The sequence below is a fragment of the Cynocephalus volans genome, chromosome 6, assembly GCF_027409185.1.
Source record: "Cynocephalus volans isolate mCynVol1 chromosome 6, mCynVol1.pri, whole genome shotgun sequence".
Taxonomy (NCBI): Eukaryota; Metazoa; Chordata; class Mammalia; order Dermoptera; family Cynocephalidae; genus Cynocephalus; species Cynocephalus volans.
Genome location: NC_084465.1, coordinates 160,485,416 through 160,498,972, shown reverse-complemented (window position 1 = coordinate 160,498,972; position 13,557 = coordinate 160,485,416).

The window sequence follows — 13,557 nt, the reverse complement described above, 5'->3', positions numbered from 1 at the left end:
CTCCAGGCTTCTCGCAAGTAGTCAAAACTGTACCTGTCGTGCACTGCTGAATGAAGACAACCAGAATAACCCTTCCACTCCTTGGGTCAGCAAATATCAAATGGACCCCTGGCAAGCACAAGGTACTGCATTAGCCTCTGAAAGGGACACAGAGCCTACAAACACAAGAATGTTTACAGTTCATGGAGGGAACATCACGTTGTGCTCACGAAGTGTTTACTGAATAAAGGACTCCAAGAGAAACCACAGGAACAGAGTCAGCCATCTGGTCAATCACTTCACTTCTTTCCATCTCCCTCGACTCAGTCTGCCTCCCTCCAGATCATTTTCAGCACAGTAGTGAAATAAATGCTTTCACATGTCACCTCCTCAGAGAAGCCTCCCCTGACCACTTGCACAAGTAGATTGTCCCCTCTTATTTTCTTACATGCTTGCTTGTTTTTCTTTGTAGCACTGATCCCCGTTTGTAATGACATCAGTATTGATTTGTCTACTTGTGTCCTCTGTTTCCTCTACCCCATTATAAGATCAAGAGGGCAGAGACAAAATCTATTTTCATTATCAGTATACCCTCTAGAGCATAGTAAGAGTTCAAAAACTATCATAAATAAATGCATGACTTATTCTGAGAATGGGTTATGGGTATTTGTTAGGACATAGGGCTCGTAAAGGGCCTCAAATACTAGGATGTTGAGGGAATTTAAACTCTCCTTGCCCACTGTTACATAGTTATGTCAAGGGTCAAAATAGGTTTTATACATAACTACAGTATGTAAAAGAATTTCATCACACAGTAGCAAACAAATATGTTTGGTCAGCTTGGTGCGGTAAACATTTTTAAACCCAATCAGGTGTTATGTAGAGGAGAATTTAGAACGGTAACTTTGAAATATAGAAGACCATGTAGGAGGTTGTAATGAACTTTTGGAGACAGAATTTGAAGTGATGGAGTGCTTATGAAAAGGATAATATAATGTATTTGTTTTCTGTTGCTTATTATAAAATACCTAAAACTGGGTATTGTATAAAGAAAAGAGGTTTATTTCCTACAGTTTTGGAGGCTAAGAGTCCAAGTACTGAGGTGCACATCTGGTGAGGGCCTTCTAGGTGGTAACTCTGTACAGTCCTGTGGTACACAGGAACTTGCATGGCCAAGGCTGAGCTAGAGCCCATTAATGCGTTCACTTTCTCTCCTTATAAAGCCACTAATCCACATCCACAACAACACATTAATCCATTAACCCATTAGTGTATTAAATCACTCATGAGGGTAGGACCTTCATGATCCAATCACCTCCTAAAGGCCCCACCTTTCAACACTTACATGGGGATCAAGCTTCCAACATGAGCTTTGGAGGGGAGAAACATTCAAACCAGAGCATAAAATAATAATTTTCAAATAGTAAGCAAACTGGATACTTGGTCATGGAGAGTTATTTTGTTGGGGAGGGGGATGATTGTGGCGTTATGGCTAGATTGAGGAGGAGGAAGTCCTCATCATTTAGAGAAACAGCCTGAAAATTTTTAAGTGATATGATGATGATGCAATTATGCTGATTTATGTCAACACATTAGCCTTGCCTATCCTTGAACTTCATGTAAATGGAATCAAACAGTGGCCTGCCTGCATATCACATGTTCGTTCAATATTGTTTGTGTATGCCTAGGGATACTTCACCTAAGCTGGAAGACAGCTACTGAAGTGGAATTGCTGAATAAAGAGAATGAGTATTTGTTTTAATAAATACCACACCCATACAACAATATTAAAATTTTAAGTCTTTGACAATTTAATAGGTGAATTTATCATATCCTATGATAGTTTGGATTTGCACTTTTCTCATTATTAAGAGAAGTTGATCTCTTTTCACTTATTTAAAAGTCTCTGGATCCTAAGGAATCCACTAAAAAACTATTAATAAGACCAATATACAAAAATCAATAGTATTTCTACACAGTAGCATTAAGCAAACTGATAATGAAATTAAGAAAACAATTCTACTTACAATAGATTCCAAAAGAATAAAATACTTAGGAATAAATCTAAAAAAAAGTGCAAAACTTATATTCTGAAAACTACAAAACATTGTTGAAACATCTTGAAGACATAAATAAGTTAAAAGGTATCCCACATTCATGGATTGAAAAAAAATCTATAGAGAAAGCAGATTAGTTGTTGCCTAGGACTGGGAGACAGAGGAATTGAAGAGTCACCGGTGGCTAAAGGGTGCAAGGTTTCTTTTTGAGGTAATTAAAATGTTATAAAATTGGTTGTGATAATAGATGCATAACTGTGAATATACTAAAAGCCATTGAATTGTATACTTTGAATAGGTGAATTGTATAGTACACGAATTGTATCTTAAAGAAGCTGTTAAAAAAGTGACAAAAAACTCATTTGAAATTTATTTCTTGTGAATTATTTATGTTGTAGTCTATTTTTCTATTTGGATTTTTGTGTTATTTTTCTCCTTTATTTGCAAGAACTCCTTACATATTGAAGAATTTTAGTCCATTGTCAAATGTGTAGCAGAATTTTAAAACCTTATTTTATTTGGGTTTTTATTCTGTTTATTGTATTTTTTCCTGCAAATGTTTTAAAATTTCTACATAATGTGTTAATGTTTTTAAATTTTACATAAAATAAATAAAATAAAATAAAAGCTGTGGGTTTTCGTCAAATATGGAAACATTCTGCCCATTATTTCTTCAAATATTTTGTCTCCCTTCTCACCTACTCTCCCCTCCCCCCCATATATCTGGGACACAAATTACAAAAATATGAGGCCACTTTATGTTATCTCACAATTCACTGGTTCATTTTTCTGTTCATTTTTCTCTTTAATCTTTGTCTCTGTGATTCATTTTGGATGGTTTCAATTGCTAGATCTTCATGTTCACTAATATTTTTGTTCTGTTAATCCTATCTAGTATATTCTTTATCTCAGACATTGTATTGTTCATTTCTTGAAGTTCTTTTTGGGTCTTTTTGTATGTTCCACATCTCTTTCTATATATATGCTTTCCTCTGCCCTCCTGAACATTGGGAGGATGTTCCTAACATCCTTGTCTGCTAATTATGTCATCTGTGTCATTTCTGAATCATGTCTCACTGGATCACTTTTTGTACTAATTATGAGAGGTTTTTTTCCCTGACTCTTTGCACATTTGGTAATCTTTAGATTTTATTTTTATTTTTTAAAGGCAGATTTCCACATGCAGAACCTCATTTGGATGTGCCCCGAGTCTTGAAGACTTGACTTCCCCATGTTCTTCTACAAATGAGCCTTAAGCACTTGTTTGGAGGTTTTAGCAGGGAGCGCAGCTATTCATATTCCCCTGACCGAACAACAGTCCTCCTCTCTTGGGGAAGGTCTTCTCTTCCACTGAGCACACAGCTTTGGGAGGGACCCACAGGAAGCATCAGGCAGAGAGGAAGGGGACACCCACTTAGGTGGCTGGATCAGCCAAATCCACCCTGGCCATCAACGGGGTGTCAGGTGTCACAGCCAGATTGCCTTCACAGCCTGCATATTTGCTAATATCTGGGCATGATGGTGTATTAGTCAGCTTGGGCTACCATTAAAAAATACCACAAACTGGGTGTCTTAAACAACAGAAATTTATTTTCTTACACTTCCAGAGGCTGGAAGTCCAAGATCAACGTGTTGACAGGGTTCTTCTCCTGAGGCCTCTCTCCTTGGCTTGCAGATGGCATCTTTTCCTTGTGTCTTCCCATGGTCTTTCTTCTGTGCACATGCACCCCTGGTGTCTCTATGTATGTCCAAATTTTCTCTCTTATAAGAATGCCAGTCATATTGGATTAGGGCCCACCCTAAAGTCCTCATTTTAATTTAATCATCTATTCACAGGGTCTGTCTTAAATACAGCCACATTCTGAGATACTGGGGGGTAGGATTTCAATGTATGAATTTAGTTGGAGGGGAGGCAGGTTTCAGCAGATATGGCCTAGCTGAGTTGGCACATAAAATTAATCATCATAACATCTTTTTGTGTACTTGGTTGCCATCCATATATCCTTTTTTTAAAAAATATTTCTTAATGACTTTTACTCATTTTCTAACTGGATTTTTTTAATTCAGTTTTGAAAGTTCTTTGTATATTTTGGTTATGAGTCTTTTGTTGGATATGTGGCTTGCAAATATTTTCTCCTACTCAATAACTCGTCTTTTCATCCTTTTATTTTATTTTATTTTATTTTTAATTTTATTTTGTCAATATACATTGTGGCTGATTATTGCTCCCCATCACCAAAACCTCCCTCCCTTCTCCCTCCCCCCCTCCCCCCCAACAATGTCCTTTCTGTTTGCTTGTCGTATCAACTTCAAGTAATTCTGGTTGTTATATCTTCTTCCCCCCCCCCCCAGTTTTGTGTGTGTGTGTGTGTGTGTGTGTGAATTTATATATTAATTTTTAGCTCCCACCGATAAGTGAGAACATGTGGTATTTCTCTTTCTGTGCCTGACTTGTTTCACTTAATATAATTCTCTCAAGATCCATCCATGTTGTTGCAAATGGCAGTATTTCATTCGTTTTTATAGCTGAGTAGTATTCCATTGTGTAGATGTACCACATTTTCCGTATCCACTCATCTGATGGTGTACATTTGGGCTGGATCCAACTCTTGGCTATTGTAAAGAATGCTGCGATGAACATTGGGGAACAGGTATACCTTTGACATGATGATTTCCATTCCTCTGGGTATATTCCCAACAGTGGGATAGCTGGGGCATATGGTAGATCTCTCTGCAATTGTTTGAGGAACCTCCATACCATTTTCCATAGAGGCTGCACCATTTTGCAGTCCCACCAACAATGTACGAGAGTTCCTTTTTCTCCGCAACCTCGCCAGCATTTATCGTTCAGGGTCTTTTGGATTTTAGCCATCCTAACTGGGGTTAGATGGTATCTCAATGTGGTTTTGATTTGCATTTCCTGGATGCTGAGTGATGTTGAACATTTTTTCATATGTCTGTTGGCCATTTGTATATCTTCCTTAGAGAAATGCCTACTTAGCTCTTTTGCCCATTTTTTAATTGGGTTGCTTGTTTTCTTCTTGTAAAGTTGTTTGAGTTCCTTATATATTCTGGATATTAATCCTTTGTCAGATGTATATTTTGCAAATATTTTCTCCCACTCTGTTGGTTGTCTTTTAACTCTGTTAACGGTTTCTTTTGCAGTGCAGAAGCTTTTTAGTTTGATATAATCCCATTTGTTTATTTTTCCTTTGGTTGCCCGTGCTTTGGGGATCGTATTCATGAAGTCTGTGTCCAGTCCTATTTCCTGAAGTGTTTCTCCTATGTTTTCTTTTAAAAGTTTTATTGTTTCAGGGTGTATATTTAAATCCTTAATCCATTTTGAGTTGATTTTAGTATATGGTGAGAGGTATGGATCTAGTTTCATTCTCCTGCATATGGATATCCAGTTATCCCAGCACCATTTGCTGAAGAGGCAGTCCCTTCCCCAGTGAATAGGCTTGGTGCTTTTGTCAAAGATCAGATGGCAGTAAGTGTGTGGGTTGATTTCTGGATTCTCTATTCTATTCCATTGGTCAGTGTGTCTGTTTTTATGCCAGTACCATACTGTTTTGGTTATTATAGCTTTGTAGTATAGCTTAAAGTCAGGTAGTGTTATGCCTCCAGCTTTATTTTTTTTGCTCAGCATTTTTTTGGCTATGCGTGGTCTTTTATTGTTCCATATAAATGTCTGGCTAGTTTTTTCCATTTCAGAGAAAAATGTCTTTGGAATTTTGATGGGGATTGCATTGAATTTGTATATCACTTTGGGTAGTATGGACATTTTCACTATGTTGATTCTTCCAATCCAAGAGCATGGGACATCTTTCCATCTTCTTGTATCCTCTCTAATTTCTCTCAGCAGTGGTTTGTAGTTCTCATTATAGAGATTTTTTACCTCCTTGGTTAACGCAATTCCTAAGTATTTTATTTTTTTGGTGGCTATTGTAAATGGGCAGGCTTTCTTGATTTCTCGTTCTGCATGTTCACTATTGGAGAAAAGAAATGCTACTGATTTTTGTGTGTTGATTTTGTATCCTGCTACTGTGCTGAAATCATTTATCAATTCCAACAGTTTTTTTGTAGAGGTTTTAGGCTGTTTGATATATAGGATCATACAGGGACAGTTTGACTTCATCTTTTCCAATCTGGATGACCTTTATTTCCTTCTCTTCTCTGATTGCTCTGGCTAGTACTTCCAACACTATGTTGAATAGGAGTGGTGAGAGTGGGCATCCTTGTCTAGTTCCTGTTCTTAAAGGAAAAGCTTTCTGCTTTTCCCCATTCAGGATGATATTGGCAGTGGGTTTGGCATATATGGCTTTAATTATGTTGAGATACTTTCCCTCTATACGTAACTTATAGAGGGTCTTTGTCATGAACGAGTCATGAACTTTATCAAATGCTTTTTCAGCATCTATAGAGATGATCATATGGTCCTTGTGTTTGACTTTATTAATATGGTGTATCACATTTATTGATTTGCGTATGTTGGACCAACCTTGCATCCCTAGGATGAATCCCACTTGATCGTGATGAATAATTTTTCGTATGTGTTGCTGTATTCTGTTTGCTAGTATTTTAGTGAGGATTTTTGCATCTATATTCATCAAGGATATCGGCCTGTAGTTTTCTTTTTGGTTATATCTTTACCTGGTTTTGGTATCAGGATGATGTTTGCTTCATAGAATGAGTTTGGGAGATTTGCGTCCGTTTCAGTCTTTTGGAATAGTTTGTAGAGAATTGGTGTCAATTCCTCTTTGAATGTTTGGTAAAATTCTGCTGTGAATCCATCTGGTCCTGGGCTTTTCTTTGTTGGGAGCCTTCTGATAACAGCTTCAATCTCCTTTATTGTTATTGGTCTGTTCAAATTTTCTACGTCTTCATGGTTCAGTTTTGGGAGCTTGTGTGTGTCCAGAAATTTATCCATTTCCTCCAGATTTTCAAATTTGTTGGCGTATAGTTGTTTATAGTAGTCTCGAATGATTCCTTGTATTTCAGATGAATCAGTTGTAATATTGCCTTTTTCATTTCTAATTTTTGTTATTTGAGTCTTCTCTCTTCTTTTTTTTGTTAGCCATGCTAATGGTTTCTCAATTTTATTTATCTTTTCAAAAAACCAACTTTTTGATTAATTGATCTTATGAATTGTTTTTTGATTTTCAATTTCATTCAGTTCTGCTCTGATCTTAATGATTTCTTTCCATCTGCTAACTTTAGGTTTGGATTGTTCTTGTTTTTCTAGTTCTTTAAGGTGAAGTATTAGGTTGTTCACTGCCATCTTTCCATTCTTCTGAAGTGAGCGTTTAATGCAATAAATTTCCCCCTTAATACTGCTTTTGCAGTATCCCACAGGTTTTGGTATGATGTATCATTGTTTTCATTAGTTTCAATAAATTTTTTGATTTCCTGCTTGATTTCTTCTTGGACCCATATGTCATTAAGTAGAATGCTGTTTAATTTCCATGTGTTTGTATAGTTTCCAGAGTTTCGTTTGTTATTAATTTCTAGTTTTAATCCATTGTGGTCTGAGAAGATACATGGGATAATTCCAATTTTTTTGAATTTATTGAGACTTGATTTGTGACCTAATATGTGATCTATCCTGGAGAATGATCCATGTGCTGATGAGAAGAATGAATATTCTGAGGTTGTTGGATGGAATGTTCTGTAGATATCTGCCAATTCCAATTGGTCTAGACTCTAGATATTGTGTTTCTCTGCTGATTCTTTGCCTAGATGATCTGTCTAATATTGAGAGTGGGGTGTTCAGGTCCCCTGTTATTATGGTATTAGTGTCTATTTCCTTCTTTAGGTCTAATAGAGTTTGTTTTATAAATCCGGCTGCTCCAACATCGGGTGCATACATATTTATGATTGTTATGTCTTCTTGATGGATCAGTCCTTTTATCATTAAGTAGTGTCCCTCATTGTCTCTTTTTATGGTTTTTAGTTTAAAGTCTACTTTGTCAGATATAAGAATAGCTACTCCAGCTCGTTTTTCTTTTCTGTTTGCATGGTAAATCTTTTTCCATCCTTTCACTCTTAGTCTGTGTGAATCTTTATGGGTGAGGTGGGTCTCTTGTAGGCAGCATATCGTTGGGTCCTCCTTTTTAATCCAGCCAGCCAGTCTGTGTCTTTTGATTGGGGAATTTAAGCCTTTTACATTAAGAGTTGTTATTGAAAGGTGTTGATTTATTCCTAGCATTTTATTGGTTGTTTGGTTGTCTTAGGTGTCTTTTGTTCCTTGCTTTCTGATTTACTGTTTGGTTTCTGTGTTTGTTGGTTCCTTAGGTTGTAGATAGCGTTTTTGTTTGCTTGTTTTCTCTTCATGAATGCCATTTTTATTATACTAGTGGGTATTGATTTTTCTTGGGTTTTTATGGCAGTGGTAGTTATTTTTCAGGAACCAAACCCAGTACTCCCTTGAGGATTTCTTGTAAGGGTGGTTGTGTGGTGGTGAACTCACACAGTTTTTGTTTGTCTGAGAAATATACTATTTGCCCTTCATTTTGGAAGGATAGCCTTGCAGGGTAGAGTATTCTTGGCTGGTAATCTTTGTCTTTTAGTATTTTGAATATATCATCCCATTCCTTTCTAGCTTTTAGGGTTTGTGATGAAAAGTCTGATGTTAGCCTGATTGGGGCTCCCTTATAGGTGATTTGATGCTCCTCTCTTGCAGCTTTTAAGATTCTCTCTTTGTCTCTGAGTTTTGCCAATTTGACTATGACATGTCTTGGAGAAGGCCTTTTTGGGTTGAATATGTTTGGAGATCGTTGAGCTTCCTGGATCTGAAGATCTGTGATTTTTCCTGTACCTGGGAAGTTTTCTGCCACTATTTTGTTGAATATGTTTTCAATGGAATCTCCATTTTCCTCCCCTTCTGGAATACCCATGACTCGGATATTTGAGCGCTTAAGGTTGTCTGATATCTCTCTCAGATTTTCTTCAATGTCCTTGATTCTTTTTTCTTTCTTTTTGTCTGCTTGTGTTATTTCAAACAGCCCATCTTCAAGTTCAGAGGTTCTCTCTTCAACTTCCACAAGCCTGCTGGTTAAACTCTCCATTGTGTTTTTTATTTCGCTGAATAACTTCTTCAGTTCAGCAAGTTCTGCTACATTTTTTTTCAGGACATTGATTTCCTTGTACATTTCCTCTTTCAGATCCTGTATATTTTTCCTCATTTCATTATGATGTCCAGCTGAGTTTTCTTGTATCTCATTCAGTTTCCTTAGAATTATGACTCGAAATTCCTTGTCAGTCCTTTCAAGGGCTTCTTGTTCTATAGGATCTAGAGTTTGAGATTTATTGACTTTTGGTGGTGTACTTTCTTGATTTTTTGTATGTCTGGTATGGTTTTTTTTGATGTTTATTCATTGTGGCAGGGGGTTTCACAGTCCACCGGTTTGAGACTAATGACTAACTAGGATGTTGCTGTGGTTGCCAATTTCGTATGGTTCCCTTCGTGACTGCTCAGTTGGCCTCTAGTACCTTGTGTGTGTGGTTGCCTCGGGTCTTGGGACTCTCCGGGGAGCCACCTTTCTGGTCAGCTTGGACTCTGCTGGGCTGGTGGATCACGTACCACAGGGTGTGTGATCTCTGTTGAGCTTTCACTTCCTGTGCAGGACTTCTCCCTGTTCCCTGTGCTCTGGCCCAGGCTGTTGGATCGTGCAGTGGCGACCCCACAGGGTGTGTGGTTTCTGTCGAGTCTCCGCCTCCCTGGCCGCACGTCTCCCCGCTCTGTGCACACTGTGCTGGGCTGGGACGTGTCTTCTGCACCCCTCGTCTATCATCTGGGCCTTCAAGACCCTGCTCGGCACCGCCTCGCCCACGAAGTCTACTAGGTTTTTGGTAGGCACAGACTACCGGTTGCTCTGGGTGCCTTTGTAGCACTGTGTAGATCTTTCTCTGGACTTGTTCACCTTTGTATCCCCCCGGCATGGACTGAATCTAGCGCCCACCTGCAGCCAGCTCTCTGGCAGGTTCAAGCGGACCTGGGAACTCTCCTACCACACTATTCCCAACCAGAAATTGGTTAGGCTTTTTTCCGAACTGGTGGCCGCAGAGATGGTATCTGCCTCCCAGTAATAGGAAGTTTACCGGGGGCTGGAGTCCAGGGTGTGGTTGAGTGACAGTCGGCCCGCCCTACTTCCTTGTCCTCCCGACACTGGCTGGGGACGCCCCATGCCACCAGCCCCGCCAGAGAACTGTGGAGGGAGTGGGAGGGGAGGCCAGCCCGCAGGCTCCAGAAAGCCCCACGCCGGGGCAAGCAAGTGGGAAGGCTCAGTGAGGGGCCAAGCTGGGCAGAGCTGCCAGCACCTGGGAAAATGGAGGCAGCCCTGGGGCGGTGAGTGAACCGGGGATGCAGGCGGGAGCCGGGTGGGCATCAGCCCCCCGAACAGGGCTGGGCCAGGGGTCACTCACAGGGCTGTGCCAGGTCAGGCGCTCACTCTCTGCCTCTGGTTTGTCGCCTTCCCGGTCCTCGGCCGCTGCCACCTCGGGCTATTCAGTCAGTCCCGCGGCACGGCTCAGGCGCTCCCAGGAATCTTTTTTTATGCCGGCCTGAAACCTCGAATCCTGAATAGGGCCGCTGGCCACCTTCAGCGTGGCTCCGGCCTCCAGGATCCTGTCTGCATCCACAGCAGCCCTGGTGCCGTGTTCCCTGTTTAGAGACTCGCTTTTGCAGCTAAGAAACAGTTCTTTTCCTGCTCCACACTTCAAAGCTGTTGCCTGTAAATGTGGCAGCCTCTCCTGCCGGGGGCAAAGTGGCGGTCAGCCCCCATGACTGGCCAGCAGCAGCGGTCCTCCCTTAAGAGATAGCGAGAGGAAGGTCCACAAGTTTCCCGGCTGCCTGAGGCCCAGTGGCCGCCTTTTCCACCTCAGCTACTCCGCGCCAACCGCCGCAGCCACTGCCATCTTGAAACCTGCCTACCACGGAATGTCTCATCCTTTTAACAGAATCTTTCACCAATCAAAAGTTTTTTATTTTGATGAGGTCTAACGGTGTAGACTGAATTGTGTACCCCAAAAGATATGTTGAAGTCCTAACACCTCATACCTGTGAATATGACCTTATTTGGAAATAGAATTGTTGCAGATAATAGTCAAGGTAAGAATGGGCCCTAAATATGATAACTGGTATCCTTTTAAGAAGAGAGAGACACAGAGATACAGAGATACATACAGGGGAGGACACCAAGTGAAGACAAAGGTGGAGATGAGAGTGATATGTCTACACACCTAGGAATACCAAGGATTAATAGCAATCACCAAAAGCAAGGAAGCAGTCTTTCCTAGATCCTTCAGAGGAAGCATTGTCCTGCTGACACCTTGATTTCAGATGTGAAGTCTGCAGAACAGTGAAAGAATAAATTTCTGTTGTTTTAAGTCATGTAGATTATGGTAATTTGCAATGGCAGCCCCACGAAATCAACACACCAATTAATCAGTTTTTCCCTTACTGGATCATGCTTCTTGGAGAAAAGTCTAAGAACTCTTTGCCTTTCTCTAGATCCTGAAGATTTTCTCATAGGATCTTTTTCTAAAAGTTTTATAGTTTTAGGTTTTACATTTAAGTTCATGATCCATTTTGAATGGATTTTTCTATAATACGTGAAACTTGGGTTGAGATTTATTTTTGTGCTTCTGGATGTCCAGTTGCTCCAGCACCAACTGTTGAGGTTATCTTTCCTCTGCTGACTTGCTTTTTCCCAATGAATTGAGCACGTTTATGTGGGTCTATTTCCAGGTTCTCTATTGTGTTCTGTTGATCTATGTATCTATCCCTCTACCAACACCACACAGTCTTGATTACTGTCGCTGTGTTATAAGTCTTGAAATCAGGCGAACTGATTGCTCCTACTTTATTCCTTCTCAAAAGTGCTTCAATTATTCTAGTTCTTTTGTCTTTTCTTACAGCAGGGATCTTCAAAAAGCTCATGGGAAGATTCATATTATCTTCGATCCAATTTTTCTACAAACTTTTTGAAGCATTCATACAGTTTATAATAATCTTGTCTATATCTCCAAATAATCTTGCTGGAATTTTTCCTTTTCTTTTTTCATGTTTTAATTAATGCATTGTAATTTTAAATACTTATGGAATACAATCTGATGTTTTGATACATATATATAATAATCGGGTTAGGGTAGTTAATGTATCCATCACCTCATGCATTTATCATTTCTTTGTGGTGAAAACATTCAAGAGCCTCTCCTCTAGAGCCTCTCCTCTAGCTATTATGTAATATACAAAACTTAACTGTTAACCATAGTCACCCTACTGGGCAATAGAACATCAGAACTTATTTCTCCTATGTAATTAAGTTTTGTACCCATTGGCCAACCTCTCCTTGTTTTCCCTCCCCCTAACCTTCTCCTCAACTTGCTGGGCTTTTGATAGAAATTGCATTACACCTGTATATCAATTTGGGGAGAGTTGCCATTTTTACTATGTTGTCTTCCAATCCATCAACATGTTATGTATGTCTCTCCATTTATTTAAGTCTTTTTGTATTTCTTTTCTCAGCACTGTGCAGCTTTTAGCATACAAGGCCTTTTACGTGTTTTGTTAGATTTATACCTCAGTATTTTTTATCTTTTTTCTTTGATGGCTGGCTGGTAAGGGGATATGAACCAGTGACCTTGATGTTATTTTTTGAGTGATTTTAAATTTATTGTATCTTTAATTTTGATGTGTACAGGTTCATTGCTAGTACAGTAGTCCTCCCTTATTTGAGGTTTCATTTTCCACAATTTCAGTTACCTGGTCTACCATGGTCCAAAAATAGTAAATGGAAAATTTCAGAAAAAACAATTCATGGGGCCAGCCCGTGGCTCACTCAGAGAGTGGGGTGATGGTAACACCAAGGCCATGGGTTCGGATCCCATATAGGGATGGCTGGTTAGGTCGGTGGGTGAGCGTGGTGCTGACAACACCAAGTCAAGGGTTAAGATCCCCTTACCGGTCATCTTTTTTTTTTTTTTTTTTTTTTTTAAGAAAGAAACAATTCATAACTTTTAAACTGTATGCCATTCTGGGTAATGTGATGAAATCTCCAGCTATCTGCTTCATCCTGCCTGTGGCATGAATCATCCCTTTGTTCGGTGTTTCTGTACCATAATACAGTTTTCAGATTGACTGTCATGGTATCACAGTGCTTGTGTTCAAGGAACCCTTATTTTACTTCATAATGGCTCCAAAATGTAAGAGTAGTGATACTGCATATTATAATTGTTCTATTTTATCATTAGTTAATGTTACTCTCTTACTGTGCCTAATTTACAACTTCAGCTTTATCATAGGTATGTTTGTATAGGAAAAAACATTGTATATATAGGGTTGATACTATCAGTAGTTTCAAGCATCCACTGGGGGTCTTGAAACATATCCCCTTGTATTAGTCCATTTCTGTTGCTTATAACAGAATACCTACAACCTGGGTAATTTGTCAAGAAACAGTATTTATTGCTTACAGTTTCATAGGCTGGGAAGCCCAAAATTCCAGGAAGCCTGAAGTCT